The sequence below is a fragment of the Macaca thibetana genome, chromosome 14, assembly GCF_024542745.1.
Source record: "Macaca thibetana thibetana isolate TM-01 chromosome 14, ASM2454274v1, whole genome shotgun sequence".
NCBI classification, from domain to species: Eukaryota; Metazoa; Chordata; class Mammalia; order Primates; family Cercopithecidae; genus Macaca; species Macaca thibetana.
In genome coordinates this window covers 104,959,496-104,978,536 of record NC_065591.1, presented here as the reverse complement: position 1 = coordinate 104,978,536, position 19,041 = coordinate 104,959,496, and the positions used below count along the sequence as shown (strand labels likewise).

General features: G+C 40.4%; 2 protein-coding genes across 24 annotated transcripts in view; one reads left to right on the top strand and one right to left on the bottom strand.

Moving 5' to 3' along the window:
* The window catches only part of TIMM8B (translocase of inner mitochondrial membrane 8 homolog B), a 1,180,384-nt gene that overhangs the window by 107,980 nt on the left and 1,053,363 nt on the right, over nt 1-19,041 (top strand). Inside the window, exon 1 of one of the 6 annotated variants that reach the window (XM_050757778.1) lies at nt 16,692-16,695. The exons of the other annotated variants lie outside the window; for them this stretch is intronic. The gene's annotated coding sequence lies outside the window, so the exon portion shown is untranslated. Of the gene's footprint in view, nt 1-16,691; nt 16,696-19,041 lie in introns of those variants that run through there. 6 annotated transcript variants of the gene reach the window in all.
* The window catches only part of NCAM1 (neural cell adhesion molecule 1), a 313,863-nt gene that overhangs the window by 117,248 nt on the left and 177,574 nt on the right, over nt 1-19,041 (bottom strand). The window lies entirely within an intron of this gene.

Sequence of the window (19,041 nt, the reverse complement as noted above, 5' to 3'; positions counted from 1 at the left end):
CTGCCTGTGCACTTGCTCCTGGATGTTATGGAGCCATCTAGTGTCATCCTCTCTGGGATCTCCTTGGCTGCATCTTTTCATTCTATGCACTCAAACCCTGTAGTCCACCACTTCACTTCCTGTGCTGGTAGCATCCTTTACTCTCTCTCACCTGCTTTTTGTTACACCACAGCTTCCCAGCCAACCCCAAAGGTTCTGAGGGAAATGGGGCTTGCTGCAGGAAATCCCCAGCCCTAAGTGTCTATAACACATGATCTCCAATCTCCAGCAGACCCCCAGTGTCATTCAGGAGTCCTCCTCTAGATGCCCCTTCTTCTTTCTCTCATTCTTTTAGAGGCCAGTTTAAACCATCACTCCTATCCCCGTGACCTTACAATTCTGTCCCATTTCTCAGCAGACGCCTTCCTCCTTTATCAAGAAAGTGAGGTGACCAGGTATAAACTTCAGCTTTCCTCCTTCAGTCTCAACTAAAACGTTTAACTCTGTGTGTTTGTGTGTGGCGGGTGTGTGTAGTTGTAGACACTAGTACACGGATGTGAATATGGATATGTGTGTATCCATGCTTACAGCCAAAGTCAACACAATTTTTAAGTACCCCAAATGACATTCATTGCATTTTGTAATGCATTATCTCATTTAATCCCCTTCACATGCTTCTTTCACTATTTCAGAAAAAGGGGCTTTTCTTTGCATCTGCTGATTTCCTGAAAGACCTCTCTGCTTCTTTCTTCTAACTTCATCCTCTCCACTAGCTCCTGTCCCTCAGCATGGCAACATGTTCAAGACTCGTATCTTGAAACCCCCCCATCTGTCCTCAACCACCAGTCTTCTCCATATAGTCCTCAAAATTCTTATTTCTCTTAACTGCCAAACTTTTGAACGAGTAATCATGGTTTGTTATTGCCCATTTCTCATCTCTCATTTGCTCCTCAACCCATCAGAAACTGGAGTCTATCTGCATCATTCCATTAAAGTTAGAACTTTGGCTGGAACTATCTGAGGGCCTATTCTGTGCACTTCAATTGTGGCAGGTGTCCTACATTTATTCTCTTATGCAATTCTTCTTGCTATTTTCCCTTACAGTAATTGTCAAGGCTGAAAGCCAACTGAGAACATGGACTATCTCTGTTTTGTTCCGATATGCATTCCCACATCCAAGCACATAGTAGAAGCTCAATAAATATTTTTCAATTAATGACTGAATAAATAACTAAGCAATGCCTTAAGGTCAATCCTTCCATTCCCATTTAATAAATGAGAAGGTAGGGCTCAATGTGGTTACACAGCTTTCTCAATGTATCACACAGGAAGCACAGTTACAGAGCCAGGATTCATTCCAGAAACAATGATCAAACCTGTGAGCTTTCCACTTTCTGTGATCCTTTTCCTTCTATTACCCTTACTGCCACCTGTACACACAAGACACACTCTCAGATTTACATATCTAACCCAGTCCTTTCTTCTTAGGGCCAGATTCAGACATATAACTGTTCACTTTAAGTTTCTACCTGAAAGTTTATCTCTAACAAAACTCAGTATTTTCCCACTCAAACCAATTATTTCACTCATAATCTTAAAAGTGTCACTATCTATCCACATATCCAAGCCAGAATCATGACAAACATCTTATCCATCACATTTGCCACACACACACACACACTCTCTCTCTCTCTCTCTCTCTCTCTCTCCGCCTGCCCCCCAAACCCCCACCAAATCCCAGTAATAACTTTCTGTCAATTCTCTCTAAACATCTCCTCTACCTATCCTTTCCTTTAAGTCACAGACATTGTGGGTGGCCGCGGTGGCTCATGCCTGTAATCCCAACACTCTGGGAGGCTGAGGCGGGTGGATCAGGAGGTCAGGAGTTCGAGACCAGCCTGGCCAACATAGTGAAAACTCATTTCTACTAAAAATACTAAAATTAGTTGGGTGTGGTGGCGGGTGCCTGTAGTCCCAGCTAGTCAGGAGGCTGAGGCAGGAGAATCACTTGAACCTGGGAGGCGGAGGTTGCAGTGAGCCAAGACTGCACCACTGCACTCCAGCCTAGGTGACAGAGAGAGATTCTGTCTCAAAAAAAAAAAAAAAAAAAAAAAAAAAAATCACAGACATTGCTGCAGTTTAGGCTCATATAAACCTCACCTGAACTACCAGCAGTTGAATCTGTCTAGCTTGACCCTCTACAATTCATTCTCCTCTTATACCAGAGTCATCTTTATAAAGCACAAAGATGAGGATGAGGTCACTGCCTTTCTTCACACTTTGCAACGGCTCACTATCCCAGCCAATGAGATAACTGAGTAAATGCTCTTAATACCGGCATGCAGAGACCTCTAGAGTTTCATTCTGCCTATGTTTCCAATCTCTGCTCCAGTCACATTATAGTCCTCCTTACAAACTCCTACACATGCTGCAAACCCCACTCTCTTCAACGAAGTCTTCCCTGATCCTTAACACTCCTCTTTGGAACTTCTACTGTACATTCCGATTTCTATAAAGGATATGCCACGTTATGTGCCAAATATTTGTGTACTTGCTTGTTTCCTTTCAAGATGCTTGAAGGAAGGACCAAATTTTTCATCTTTTTATGTTCAGCATCTAGAACAATGGACAGCAATGAATGTTCAATATAGTTTTGTTGATTAAATTTTAACTGTTAAAATAAGTAACAGTTACAAATGCTCCATGTTCCTATATCTGAGCCAATTTCATAAAGAACATGAATAAAAGCAAAATCAACCTGGCTAAGGATGGGCCTAGTGCATAAAAAGCAAAAGCATGTAAAGGTAGTGCTTGCCTGCCAAGGCAAAGTGTTCTGAAGGAGAACAGGTTGGAAATATGCATGTTTAAAACATCACATGGATATTTTTCGAGCACATTACACTGATTTGTTTCATATGTTGGCTTGGAAAAGAGAAGTTGCCAAGGGGATTGTGGCAGTTGTAGTTTCCACTTGTTAAAAGAAATGGAAACCATAATGCCCAAAGCAGAAATGCACAGATGCAGTATGGTGGAAGCACAGCCCATCCACAGTAAGACTTCTGCAGCCTTTGCACCTGGGTTCTGTTTGCAAAGGCAGGGCCTGTAACACCCTACACATGGGGTACATCAAAGAAGGCCAGAGCTGTGATGCTGAAGTTCCAATAGCAACTTTGCAGCACCCCAGGCTCCCATGAGAGATGCCCTCCTAAAACTCATTAAACAGGATTCTTAAATTTTTGGATGCTTTCAACCATTTCTTATACTTTTCTGGAACTTACTGCAAATGCACACTTAAATGACCCATTCTAGGGTGTGTCACAGGCATGCTTTATGTACTTAGAGATGATCAAATGCCCAATGTGCCTCCTCCATTCCCTTCCCCTCCCACCTCCAAGCCTGCAGCTCTGCTGGGGATCTTTCTGCTCTGTGGTTGATTCCTACATCCATTTTCCATCTTTCCCAAGTCAGCTGCTCAGCCCCGTGGATTGGTGAGCTGATGGGATTTAGAACTTGCTACACTGGGGATAAGAACAGACCACTATAACTGATGAGTAACAAAGCTCAGGAAACTGAAGGCCAAGAGCTGCTGGTATGGGCCTGGCTCTGCTAGCAAAACTTGCCCCTGCATGAAAAGCTTTCCATGAAAGCTGATGACAGAAGCAGAAGGGCAGGAAAAAAGAGACAGCTGCAGATTCCTTTTTTCCTATCATTTCAACTTCATGCAATAGTGAGTGGAATGCTGGGCTCTCAGAATGTGTGCACCAATCAGGAAGTTCTGTGGCTTTTTCTCCACAATGGCAAACCTGCCTTAAAAGTGAAAAATTCATTGAGTTTCTCAAGTAGGGGAATGTCTCCTGACCATATCCAATTGACAAGTCATTTTCAGCCTCCCCAGGAGTGAGTATATTTTCACTTACAGGCAGTGCTTTCAGGATCACGAAGACGGTCAGTTCAATTTGGCCATATTTTCTCTCTTGAGCTCTGATATGTGCTGCCTGACTGGGTTGTGGTTTTTGAAAATTGACAAGGGTCCCACAGCTTCATTCTCTCTTTTGCAAGAGATTTTCTATCTGGACTCTATACTTCTGTCCATTTGGTTGCAGCTAGCATTTTTCAAGTTAGGGCCATACCCCTTGTCCATTTAGGATTCAGGTCTTTAAAAGCCAGAGGACTGACAGATTCATTATTCTTAGGCTTGTCATCTCAGAATGTCAACATGGCTCACGAGTTCCCACTGAGGAGCATCAGCACCATTACCTGGCTTTGTACAGTTTTGTGCTCAATACTGGTTTGTCTCACTGGCCACATCCTGCTCCTGCTACTTATTAGATCAAGGTCACATCCATTAGCCAGGCATTCGAGGTCTTCACACTTTAACTGAACACACTTCAACTATCTGGGTTTCCTCTCCCATAATTCTTGATGTGGACAATCAGGATGAGGCTTTGATCACCCCTTCCTCCTCGCCCAGCCCATCTTTCCCCTTCTTCCTAGTCTGATGATATTCTATCCTGAATCCACTCAAACTCTTCCCACATCCCTCTTCCTTCACAAGGTCTCCTGATACTGCTTCAGTTTCCAGAGCCTGTGCTCTCTCTCTCTCTTGTTCTCTCTTTCTTTCCATGTCCCTGCAATACAAACTGTCCAACAGTTTGTGAACAGAAAGAAGATAACTCCATCTTTTTTGAACTCTAACTGGCTGATGTCAGTTTGTCTTGCCTCCTCAAATGAGTTACAAATTTCTTAATGGCAGGGAAAGGGTCCTATGATGTTGACTCCTCCCAGTGCCTATATTGGTGCTGGCATATGAATGAAAGATGCTTAATAAAGACTTGTTGCGTTGAATTAAATATAGCAACTTGGATGAAAAATTATACTCTCAACAGGAAATCCCAAATGAGCAGGCTGGTGTCACAGCTCAGACAGGCATGCATATGAATCTGAGGGACTCATGCAGTTTCCATATAGACAGGGCCACCACCAGCCCTTTGCCACAAACCATTCATTTGCCTCGCCAAACAAATTAATTATAAATCATTTTAAACTAGGATGTACGGCTCCATCCATTTTTTTTCAAAAAGGACATTTACATTGCTTGATATATTAATTAATATTCTTTACAACTCAAAGATAAATTCACCAAAATTAGTCTTTCCTAAAAGAGTGATTTACCTTTATTTTTTGCAGTTGATTTTTACCATAGAAATGTTCATTTCTTAAAATTTAAAATAAAGCAGACCTTGTATTCATTTTCCTTTCAGTTCTAAACTAGCTGGTCAAATGGAGTACACTGCTGCCTTGATTTTCCCCACTGCCCACTTTGTGATCGTTTTCATCCTCTTAAATTCTCACTTTTATGCAAATGACCCCCACATATATGCTGCCCAATTTTACCTTTCTTCTCAGGCAATCCCACATCTACTACGAGAATATCTCGTTTTCAAATATAATTCAATAAAAGAAGTCCACAACTCCATATTCCAAAATTCTATTTGTGAGGCTGTTTGAAATTTATAATTCATTTTCCATAGAAACTGAATTATAAATAGTAATTCAGTTTGTTCTCTGGCTAGGAAACAAAGTTTGGCTAATCCATCTGCAATGAAAAGTAGCAGAAAGCAATATGGTAACAGTATAATTAAATGAAACACTAAAAAGTGAAGGTAAAAAAATAAGTTTTTCCTAGTTTTTTGTAATTAAAGAAAAATACTTTTATTTAGAGACAGACAGGGAAATAGAAATTGTGGAGATCTCCAGGGCTTCGATCACTGGCACCCAGTTCTAAATCTTGCAAGTTTTACACCTACCTCCTCAACTCAGCCACCAGCCCTTCTGATCCTTCCTTCATCTTATTTCTTCCATTTATCTATTCTCCCACTTCCTCTGCCCCGTCCTCAGCCAGATGTTATCTTTCCTTATTTAGATTATTATAATGGTTTCCCAGTGGTTTTTTTTAATCCAATCTCTTCCTTAATATCACTATGCATGTGGTGCTCCGATGAACCCCTCAACATACGTTTACTCTTGTCATTGTTCTCATCAGCAAGATGTCACATGCCCATCACATCAGAAAGGCACAGCCCTAGCCAGCCTTTGCTGTGGGAATGTGCACCCTTGTCTTGGAGGAAGGCCCCCCACTGGCAGGCCCCACCCAGGGTCCAGCAGAGGTACTGGCTCCCATTCAAAGTAGTCCAGGCACCTTCAAATGACTTTCAGGATTCTTGGTCTGAAGGAAGCATAAGCAATTTGTTCTCTTTGGAAGTCCCCGAATATTGGTCTGGTCTTGAAGACCGGAAAGTGATGTTCCACTTTGGTCACTGCAGGATCCTTTTAGAGAAGAGCTGAGATGCTGGAGCTCTCAGCCCAAGGAGGAGAGTGAGGAGGTGAGACAGTTACTCATTGGCTTCTGCTTTATCTTGCTGCCCACTGACCCCTCTGGGAAGAGTCAAGAGCCCCATTCATATGGCTGTGCAGAGAATCAGCGCAGCGGAGTGGAGGGACCCTTGCCTTGGAGCAAAGCAGCTTTCCTGAAACTTGGAAGAGTCTTCACTGTGAACAAAAGGGACAATAATTCCCTCCACCCGGAACTGCGGCAGGGATTGAGTGAGCAGGTTTGAAAGTACCTGTGGTGATGCCTGATGAAAACATTCATACAGCTATGCATCAATTCAATCTAAGGTAAGGAGATGTACTAAAGCTTTGCGTCAGAGCCTTTGAATCCTTACCTAACTTGAGCAAAAATTTTCACTTGGATGAATGCCCACTTTCTCACCTTGGGGCTGGAATTCAAGCAGAATCTTGTTTGGTATTCTACCCTTCATTCTGCCTCACTAAGAGAATTACTAATTCACAATCAGATCCAAAAAATATACAGAAATTAAGAGGACAGAAAAATCCAAATGAGATATGGAGTTTGATCTGATTAACTTGGGAAAAAAAAAAAAAAAAGCTTGGCAAACAAACAAAAAATGACCTGGCCAGAACTGGCCCAGGTGACTGATCTGGCCAGCTGGGAGTAGGGAGGTGGCCTGTCATCATGGTGACATGAGCATCATAATCCTGGGACGGGAAAGCAGAGATAGAGGCGGTTGCTGGGAGCCACACCTGCACGTCCGAACTGCCCAGTCCAGATGACCAGGGCTCTGTTGTCCCTAGGTCCCTACGTCAGGCTTCTCCTCGAATTCCATTAAGGAAAGTGAAAGGAGGGGAGAGAAGATGTTTATCTGCTTCCATTCTCTGTGTGGTACTAAAAATATATTTTATTTTAATATTAATATATTAATATATTAGGATTAATTGTTGTAAGACATGATATTTGTAGAGCATTCATTCATTTTTAAAGTGTTTTCACATGTAGTATTTTATAAAACTCTAACAACTGGCACAGGTATGATTGTATTCTTCCCACTTTGAAGAATACGGAGCTTAGATTAGTGGCCATGGACAGGCAACTTATACCCTCTGAACCATGCGTTTTTCATTGGCATAATGTGGATGATAAGACTTGCCTGACTACATGCTGTAAATGACATAGCTTTAAATGTTATAGAAATGGCATCATGTAAATTCCTGGCCAGTGTCATTCTCACCATATAGCGTCTGGCACTGAGGTGCTGCCCAATAAGTGATATGTCCTATCTGGCTCTATTACGTATTTGTAGAGGAGTTGTCCCTGTTACAAGCTTCCGGGGTTGTTCAGAAACTATGAGAGATGGCTGGAAACAAAGACTGTAATTGCAATCTGCATTTCTGAATCTCCCATTAGCAGAGTCGTCCCACCTACTGTGCTGAGAGGTGACCTCATTAGAGAAGAGGAACCATCAGTAGAAAACTCAAAGCCTCCAGAACCCCTCTGGCAGTTGAGCCTGTGCTTGGGGAAAGCTTCCAGCAGCTGTCGCTGACAATGGTCTTCTGTCCCCCACTCCTGCAAAGGCCTTTGCTCCTCCCATGAGCTAGCTGTTTTTGTTTTGTTTTATCCTCAAGCAAGATGGCTGCTGATTGCAATGAGCTCAGAATAGCAGAAAGTAATTAAACATTCATTTAAAAATCTATCGCGCACTTTAACATCTACATCAAGAACACTGTTGGGGTAAATAAGCTGGCATCACCTTTAGCAAGGCAAGGAAAAAGAAGAATTCAGACAGTCTGTTGCACATGGTGTAGGAACAGATAAAATAAACCGAATTGCAGCTGGCCTTTATACAAGTTTTGTAGGCCTTTTCCTGAAAATGCAAGTGATCACTGCAGAAGCCAGCATATTTTCAAGAGAATTTGGTAGCAATATAATGGCACAACTAGGAAACTTATCAATTGAGATCATTCTTCAGGAAAATGGATCTCATGTTTTCAAAGAGGCATGCCCATTCCTAAACAGCTCCCTGTAGAGGCCAGTGACAAATGGTGTTAAAGGGTTGACACTTTAATAAGCAGGGTTTTTTTTTTTTTCCCTAATGACACAGACCCCTCACTTATCCCACTGTATTAGGAACCTTTCCATATTGATGATCTAGGGTTTGAACCAGCTAGTGATAGGCAAACCAACCTGTTAAGGTAGTAACAGAGGACCCTTGGCTTCCCTCTATCCCCCAAAGTCTTCGCTGGACCTTGTCCAGTCCCAGATGGCCTGTGCCTAGCAACCACTGCCATCAACTCCATCGCTGCCCTGGTCCCAGTATCTCACGATCATTCACTACAAGCAAATTCCATTGGAATATAGACAGATATTCTCTGCAAGCAAGTTCACATTCAAAGATATTTTCTGGGAGTTTTGTTTTAAACTCTTGTAGAAAAAGTAATACTGAAAGCCCATTATTGAAAAGAAGTTAACTTCATTATGTGATCTATATTGTCACTCCTGAGCTGTGTGTTCTGGGTCCAAACAATACTTTATATCAATTTGGAAGAGTGTCTAGGTGGCAACAGGAATCCAATGAGGAATATAATAAAATAGGTTCATTTAGCAATCAGATTACCTTATTATCATTACCACATTACCCATTTTATCTTAAAATTTATGTTCATTTTCAGAACCAACAACCCATTCTGCTCATTGTATTCAAAGGCAAAATACATATTTTATGTTTAAAGTAACTTGTACTCCAACCTAGGAAATAAATATCCAATCAATTTACTTTCTCTTTTTCCCCCAACACTGAAAGCAAATGTCAAGTGTTATAAAGCTCCCCAATGATGTCAATAATTTTATTAAAAATTGAGATTTAATATCTCTTCTCATACTCTTGATAGAGGCATTGAAGTAGGTAGGGCTATAAAACTAATAACCTATTTTTCACAGCAAATATTTTCATTCACCTGGGGCAGAATAAACCAAAGCCTTTACGGCATTGTTAAGCCAGATTATGAGCAATTTTGATTAAAACCAAAGACTCTGACATTTTCCGACCCAAAAAAGGAGTGTCACCAGAGTTGATTTCTATGACAATGCTTGTTTCCAGAAGAATAAATCCTGATGCTGGTGCCTCAAGAAACTGCCTCCAGAGACGGTTACTTGCTTTTAGATGTGCTTAAATTATCACAGACTCTTACCACTTCATGGCCTGTTTCCCAGGGGGTGGAGGAAAGTGGGGGTGGGGTGGGGCTCATGCTCCCAATCACACAGGATAATGCCATTCTGACCTCAATTAACACACACATGAAGTGAAAATAGAAACCCTTCTTTACATGGACCTGGAAAAGATTAAAAGCTAACCTTTCTGCAACTGTATAGCAATGAAGACGACCACGGATAGACAGGTGTTTAAAAACAAGAGGAGAGAGCCAATAAGACAGGATAATAGTGTTCACTTGCCCACTATTCACAACGTTGGAGTTGTCTTCATTAATATGGTTAAGAGTATTTTCAAGTTTCTAAGATGAAAAATTGAGTGGGAGATTCTGATTTTTCCTTTTTGCAATTGTTCCAGAAACAAATACTAAATCATTTCATATAAGGTAGTATAGTATTGTAATGTCAGTGTTGAGCATGATTCCTGAATTGTATCATGTTTTTGTCATTTGTGCTTTTTATATTTAGGGAAATGTGATTTGATCTAGCTGATTCAAATATAAAGAATCATCATCACAGTTTATAACGAAGGTCTGTTTTGTGGATTCTTTGTTCATATCATTATATGTTTACATTTGAAGATAAGACAGCTGCTATTGGCATTTCTGGGGTCAGTAAAATGGAAAGAGTGAATGAATGAGTGTCAATCTTTTCTAGACAAAATGTTCATGTAGCTTGAAATCAGCGTATTGCGAATTCTTATTTTCCATATTAAACTAAGAGGAGGTATCGATCTTTCTCAGGTTGTGAGTTAGACAGTGAATTGCTGTAAGGTCAATCCAATGTTGCGAGCCAATTAAGATGACTGACATAACATAATGAGTCTTGATTCCTGATCATGCAGATTGGTTGGAGGACTCTCCACCCTGAATGAAATTGCCAAGGACTCAGTGATACCACAATGGCTATGATCATTAACATTTGTCAACACCTATTATGCCCCAGGCTCTTTACATACACGATTTGTGATTTCTTTTCACCCTTTTACTACTCTTTGACACGCACTGTATTTTTCCCATTTTATGGTGGAGAAATCATAGCTTTAAAAGTCTAAAAAGTTTGTTAAAGGCTATACAGGACATATTCTGCTGACCCAGAAAATACAAATGCTGAACCGATCTTTATAATTAAAATGCAACATAACATTACCCTGGATAATGAGTAGGGTCAGCTCTTTTTCTTTTAGGTTGCTGCATTACTGTGAATTAAGGGCTTTTAAGCAGTAACTTTAATGTATTAGTGGTTATTCCTTTTTTTTTTTTTTTGAGACAGTCTTGCTCTGTCACCCGGGCTGGAGTGCAGTGGCGTGATCTCGGCTCACTGCAAGCTCTGCCTCCCGGGTTCACGCCATTCTCCTGCCTCAGCCTCCCGAGTAGCTGGGACTACAGGCGCCCGCCACCACCCCCGGCTAATTTTTTTTTGTATTTTTTTAGTAGAGACGGGGTTTTACCATGTTAGCCAGGATGGTCTCAATCTCCTGACCTCGTGATCCGCCCGTCTCGGCCTCCAAAAGTGCTGGGATTACAGGCATGAGCCACCGCACCTGACCGGTTATTCCATTTTTAAAAATATATACATCTTTTTCTAATTACAATAAAATTTCTCTTATTCTACATGGTCACAGAACAGACTATTCTGATTCATATAGCATTCTCGTTAATAAAGTGTTAGAAGAATACTGCTAATCTTTAAGACGTAGAACAAAATCATATGCTTCATATAAACTAAGTGCACACCTTAATTTTTCTTTGATGACTCGGGAGACACATGGAGGACTGTAATGGCCGAGGGTCATCATGACAAAGACCAGTTATAATTACACGAGGAAATCAGGAGAGCACTATGTTACAGAGATTTCTGGCTGTTAGAATCTTAGATCTGAAGAGCTGGAAGGCACCTCAGAGATCTCCCATCTAAGTCTTTTATTTACAGATTAGAAACCAGACACCCAGACTACTGGCAGGCTAGTGACCAAGCCAAGGTCATTTGACCATCCAGTGGCAGCCACACAGTGACACGCACACGCTGGGACCAGTTTTGCTAGGCTAAGTCATACTGATCCCACTTATCACAATCAGAACAAAATGAAAAAAGAAAAGGTACGCTGTCACTTGCCTTCTAAATTTGTTGATTTCCAAGCAACCATGGATCTCTACTTGTTTATGTTTTCTGTGACAGCTCTTTCCTGGATCTTCATTTTCTTATAACTACTTCCACAGCACAACTAATATACACGATGCGATGCTGCAAATAAGACGCAGCAAGGGACAGTCCCTTTCTCTGAACAGTTTCTGGTTTTTCTTTTCTTCTTCACCAGGGTTTTTATCAGGACTAAAATGTGGAGAGGAGCTTCTACCAAGCGTTCGATTCCAGCCCTGCAATTTAACTTGCCAGGTTTAACCGGGGGATGATGAATCAATTATTTACTTAGCTGGCAGCATTTTCCTGTCACTTAAATCATATTTAATTTCAGTCTATTATAATCCATTATCAGTGCTGAGCCAAAACCCTTGATGCATTATTTGCTTATGAGATGGTTTCACACGTACAACAGCATCAAAGTACTCAGGTCCCATGTACATTTACAGATGACGGACTGCCTCTGTTAAGATGTGGTTCATGTACACACTTTAGAGATTTCTATATTTTACAACTTTAACATATCCGGCGCCATTTACTACCAAGTAAAATAACCACCGGAACAATCTAGATCAATAGTCTATTTAATCTGAAAAGTCATCCTTCATGTGAGATGGGATTTAAATATTTTTTTGAAAATCATCCAGATCTTTTATTCTCACCTCTGTCACAACAAAAGCCTAAATTCTAAAACTATTGGAGATATAAAAGCCAAATGCAATGTATGAAAACTAATTGAATCCTAGTTTGGGAGAAAAAAATACATAATACATTTCGGAGGGATAATTGCACTGGGTATTACATGATACTAGAGAATTCGTGTTAATTTTCTTATGTATGAAAATGGCATTGCAGTTATGTAGGTGAATGACCTTATTTTAGAGATTATATCCTTATTTTTAGTAGATACAACTCTGAGATACAGTCATTATTCAGGAGTTAGGTGTCATGATGTCTGCATCCCTTTAAATTTTCAGAAAAAAAGTATAGAAAGAGCAAATATGGAAAACATTCATTTGAACCTACCTGGTTGGTAAATAGGTATCCATTGTACTATTTTTTTTTCAATTTTTGAAATTTGTTTGAAAATTTCCAATAAAAAATGAAAATAACTAACGTATCATTTCAAATAATACTTTAGTATCCTAACTCTAAATTGCTTGGTTTATACACACCTTCCAGAGAACAGAAAGCCACTGTTTCTGGAAGGTGGCAAGACAGCAGCAGATGGCAGAGAAAACAGCTCTGTTTCCTCAAATGATTCTCCAACCAGCAAAGATAAACACAGCAAACGGGGCCTGCAGTTAAAGGTGGGTGAGGAAGAGTAAGAGGGCACCTAGCTACTTTGCACATGTTCCTATGTCCAGGTCCTGGCAATCTCTACCTGGGTTGTTAAAGGAGCGTGCGTATGAACCAAAAACATGCTGGTACCTGTCCCCTAGGCAGTGTGGCACAGAGAGGAGGGAGGCTAGCATACTACAGACATGCAGCTGTCCCAATTTGCAAAAGCGGGTAAAGTGTTACATACTCAGAGAACACAGCGGTTTAAAACTCATGTTTCTGCATCCTTTGAAACCATCGTGCTGTTCACTCTAGGGATTTATGTGGTGGACACGCCCTGGTACATTTCCTAATGACATACACTAATGTCAAAAAACCTGCTCATGTGACACTTGCAGCTGCCCCCAAATTTACCCTTCTGTGTCTGTTTCCTAACTTATTCCTCCCAACACAGGAATAAATTCCCATCTCATAGGCTTCCCATGAGAAACACATGAAGTAACATTCATAAAGAACCTAGTACTAAGCCTGTTACTGGGGAGGCACCCAGTAAGCGGTAGTCACAGTTACCACTAGAATCAATGTGTTTGACTGTATGTCTTATGATAATCTTCTAGCCCAAATGGAAAAATTAGAGGCTGTTTGTCAAGACAATCAAGCTTATTCCCATCTAGTTAAAAATCTGTACCTCAAGAGGGTTGATAAATGGATCGATGTCAAGCTAGAAAGAGGTCGCATGTGTTCCAGTAATTTGCCTTAATCCTTCTTTCAACTCCTACTTTTATATACGACTGGAATGAACACCTAAAAGTGAGCTGTCAAAATATGGATGACAAAAAAATTGCAGACAACTGATATACGAGAGGAGAGATCACTAAAGCAGGGTGAGTACAGCCCCGAGAGGTATGCAAGGTGGCTCACTACGATGTGGGAAGGCAGTGCTTGAGCACTTTCTGTCTATTTTTAAACTAAAATTCCTTAACCTTCACCAACTTTTGTTTGCTTGTTTTGAGACAGAGTCTCCCTCTGTCGCCAGGCTGGAGTGCAGTGGCATAATCTCAGCTCACTGCAACCTCCGCCTCCTGGGTTCAAGTGATTCTCCTGCCTCAGCCTCCTAAGTAGCTGAGATTACAGGCACACACCACTGCACCCAGCTAATTTTTTTTTTTGTATTATTAGTAGAGACAGGGTTTCACCATGTTGGCCAGGACGGTCTCGATCTCCTGACCTCGTGATCTGCCCGCCTCAGCCTCCCAAAGTGCTGGGATTACAGGTGTGAGCCACCGCACCTGGCCAGCTTCACTAACATTTTAAATGCACTGACTGACAGCGATACTGCCACCTGGTCTGTAATTGGGAGGATGGCATGTCATGCCAGGGATTCAAGTCTGAGGGCAGAGTGGGTCATCACAGCAGAGCCCATCCAGAGGGCCTTCTCTCATCTGTTTTTCTCTTCTCCATATTATCACACACAGCCTTTTAGTTGAGCTCTGTTAAATGGATTTATGCAATACATTATCTAGTTTTAACTAAACCAATCTTCCCTAAATGAACAGCTGGCTTACAAAAAAGATTCCCACAAAAACATAGTGTATTGAAGATAATACTAATAATGAAAGCATAAGTGAATAGCAGAACGGATAGTTCTACTATTCCTAGTACGAGCACTATGTTCATCCTACCGGATAAAAACAATGATTTGATAACATCTGATCAGAAAAAGCAAAAAACAAAAAAAAAAAGAAAAAAGAAAAATGAAATGAAATCCTCAGGATGATGTGAAATATGAATTTAATTCACTATTTGAATCTTTCCTTTAGTATATACTATGCCTTGAGGTATTAGCTAATGACACACATATATGATTTACAAAATAATAAATACACATATATGGAAGGAGAACACGCAAAAGTTACTTACAAATGAAGTAATCAATCAAAACCATTTGGAGAAAATAATCAAGACTCATAACGCTCAAAATAAGCTGGAATGTGGGCCAATTTTAACCACAATGAAACATAAACAAGATTAATGTAAAGTCCTACATTCAGGGTCAAAAAATCCAATATACAAGTACAGGATGTGGGAGGCTTGGCTCCAAAGCAATGCATGTTATAAAAGGCCTAAGGTTTATAGCTGACCATCAGCTTTATGCCAAGTAACTCTGTGTGGCAGCTAACAAAATCTCAGGCTGCCTTCCTCAGGGGATGTCTAGTGTCTAAAACTAGAGAGGTAATGGCTTCACTTCATAATGCTGGACCACAGGTGGAAGGCTGTGCTCAGTTTTACCAGAAACATTGACCTATCAGAGCCCATCCAGAGGATGGTGTTCAACTATGGCTTCCACAGAGAGGTTTCCTACACCTGTAAAAGGCTGGCCTAGAAGACCTCCAAGATAATCTTAACTCTGAGCTCTATGAGTCCCTGAGGACACAGGAGGAGGGGTCTGGATGATATAAGATGCAAAATTTAAACAACTCAGCTTGTTGTGCATGGCAGATAGTCCACACAAATGTAATTCCTTGACAGTGGGAGCTGTTTCTTCATCTTTGTCCCGTTCAGGGTTGCAACCCATACTGGAGACACTGCTTGGCATCTAATTTGTTCTCTGCAAATGTTTGTGATCATGGTGACAAACTGCTTATCACCTGAGGTATGAAGAGGCTGCAAGGGTTTGATCTCCAGGGAATTTCCAACTCTAAGATGTCACAATTTTTTATCTGCATATAATCTTTTCCTTGACAAATTAAAATATCACTAGAAAACAATGTGGAGCCTCTTTACAAGTTTTTAATTGAATACTCCACATTTGTACGGGTGATAGTCTATTTCTATCAATTTTCCAAATAATTTGGGATTTTCTTTTAAATTTTTTTCTCCTTTCTGATGACTTTTTTTTTTTTTTTTTGCTGAAAATGTACAGAAAGATTTTTGAAGCCAATTCTATTGGAAATCTGTAGATAATAATATTTGGTTTTACTTTTCTCTACCCCAAAGATTACAAATAACTATATAAAAACAAATGTAGTGTACCAAATACTTTAGCTAAGGTTTAAAGAATAAAAAAGTAATTAAGGGCTGTGAAAACATGTGTACATGAAGAGATGGCAGACCTTGTCATATATCAAATTGATAACAGCTTACAGTCAATATTTGATGTTTCCTGCAACTTGACAGAAAAAGAATAAATTCCTTAAAAGCATTTCTGCTTGTTATGAGAAATTAGATTTTGTTAAAAAAAAGACTTCATGTGGAAACAAATGGTAGAGAAAATCAATGCCCAAATAATGAAAATAAACAATATACATAAGCTAAATAGTTCAGCGCTCACATCCTGCTATAGCACTGAAAGTAATATTTTGTGCTGTAGCTAAACTTAAGACAATGTCACTCATCTCTTTTATAATAAATATCAGACAAAGACCTGACTTTCTTTCTGCCAGTAATAATCAGTCAATATTTTCTGTAGAACATTTCTAAATGACATTAGTAACTGTAATTTTACTTGGAAGATAAGATCTATCCAAGCAACACTGCAAGCAAGCAAGGCAGTTTGTTTGCGCTTTCAAAGAAAGCCTTGGAGAAACAGCAACCCTATTGTCTAAGAAAGGTAAGCTAAGTATTACTAGGATAATGCCCCAATGGTGAAGTACTGTCAAAGATAGGTATCAGCCATTTGCCTCAATATCGGAGTCAACCTCATTGACCTACACTAGGCAGAGAATGGGGGGCCATCTGTGATGAGTCAGGCAGAAGGAATCCCACATTGGAAGAGTAGAGACGTTGACCTCTGAAGATTACACCCAACACTAAAACTGTATGATGTTACGAAATTCTGAAAATGTGTTTCAGCTGGATGATTAAATTCCACAGAGATTTCCGGAGTGTGTGGAAAATACATTGTTCCTTCAAAACTTAATCTAAGGGGCAAGAAAGCAGGTCATTTTTTATCGCCATTGTACAATCACCAAGATTAAAATACAAAGAAAATCACATTCAAATATGACTGTTATTATGCAATAAATTTAGGAAAGGAAGTATTGTAAAAGGAGCCCAGATCATTCAAGTATCCAAATTCAAGGTGAAGTGGAAGGCATGTGTCCATATCAAGAGAAATCTCAATACATGATACAAAAAATACCCTCCTCAATTCTCTGGCAGTTCCTGCTAATGGTGACGGGGCTGTCATTCTTGCCGTTTGCTATTTGAAAGCACTAAGCTGTCGGAAGACACAGGCAACACTGTGGCTCCCTAGGCCTGAGATGACAGAAGCCCATGAGTCCTGCTCCATGACAGATGCTGGATTGAGATAACCAAAAAGAATAGGAAATGCGGGGAACAGCAGCTGGGCCAGACAAATTCAACTTCCCACCTGCTGTTGATTTACACATTCATCTCTCAAACCTGATCCCCATCCATGGAAAAATCTGCCAGCACGTCGAGAAATTAATCAATTGGGGGAAAGGGAGGGAGTTATCCATGGTCGATTTTATACTCTTTCTGTAAGCACATTTGTGTAGCACAGAGGCAGCTGAGCCGAACAACAGTGGCTTTCTCTGCTGTGTGCTGTAATCACCCATACACCTGGGACTCACGGCCCGCACTGCTGTTTCTTAGATGAGAATGTTTTTTTTCCTAGGGTAAAGCTGGCTTTGGCTTTGGAAACTAATTAGATATGTCTGCATTTTCTGTTTAGCTCCCCGAGTATGCTATGGACATCTAATTTGCATTTCTGTCTTGTCCCTCCCTTGTTGCCTTTGTTGCTTTTTCCTTTTGTCTGAATAGAGAACAAGAATGATTTCCGAACACGACTGGTCAAACATGCTACTCTTCAGAGTGTGTGTCTATATATGTATGTAAAATCCAAGTGCCTCCTTTGATGCAAAACAACCTTTATCCTGAAGAACATTTCAGCTCAAGAAAATGCTCTTTAAAATGTCTAATTCCCTACTGTGATTTCCTTTAAAGTTCTAATTAGTTGTGCACCATAATGAATTCTGTAAATTGCAGTGTTTCATTTAAAGCTTTTAAAGTACAGAAGGCCCTAATAATGAGTTTTGCCACAATCAGTCTTTGAAGAAAGTAATTTTGACATGTAGGTTTCATATTTTTGGAGATGTCATACATTTTAGATATAATCACAATGTTGAGTCGCAACTTAGTATTTGTTGCTTAATGCCATCAAAATGTCAGATTAATGAGTAATTAACAACGTTTGTACATAATGTTATTTCCTTCTTTCTGCAAAGGCCAAAAGCATAATGGAGAATTCAAGGCAAGAAACATCTTTCAACAGATATATTTTCTGAGTTCTCCTTTTAAATAACTTACTACCAGGTCTATAACTGTCTTCTTTTAATGGTCAGCAAACAGCTGGGTTTCCAGATAACATGGGGAACATAAAATATTCATGTTATTTAAGCTATTTCTATATTTTACTCATTTTTTTATTTGCTGGTCTTGAAGGGGAAAGAAACCATGGCCACTGCCTGCTCCCTCCTTTTAAAGGAAAGATTTATTCCCTTCTACAACCTCTGCCTGCTATGCCCTGCTTTAGGACTACTAAGCTACTCTGTATCCCATACCTATTTTTCAATCTTTCCTTCTCTTCTTGGATTTAATTGAAAAGTGACTCTCTCTAAGCATACTTCCCATTTTCCGCGCCCCCCATTCCTCAGAAGAGGCAACAGCTGCCCTTTGTTTGGTCAGTGTCAGCCTTGGCCTTCCCCTGGACACATCCTCTGTCCATGGCCCCAGTCTGACCACACCCATGGCATCATTCCACTCCATTCAGCTCCTCCTGTTGCACTGGGACCACTTATCCCTCTGTTGTCTATTGCCAGCCTTCCCTTTCCATTCCAAGGCTCAGGATTAAGGAATTGGAAGCCACCCTCTCCACATCCCAGCCTCCTGCACGACTAGCATTTTCCTAAACCCCTCAAGCCAATTCCTGGCCTCAGACCATTCCCACCATCCATTCTATCCATTCTTCTGCCTGGGTCGCAGATCACTGAGATGGAGAGAAGACAAATCTTTGCGAAGTTGGCTTATTACTGATTCAAACACCACCAACTTTG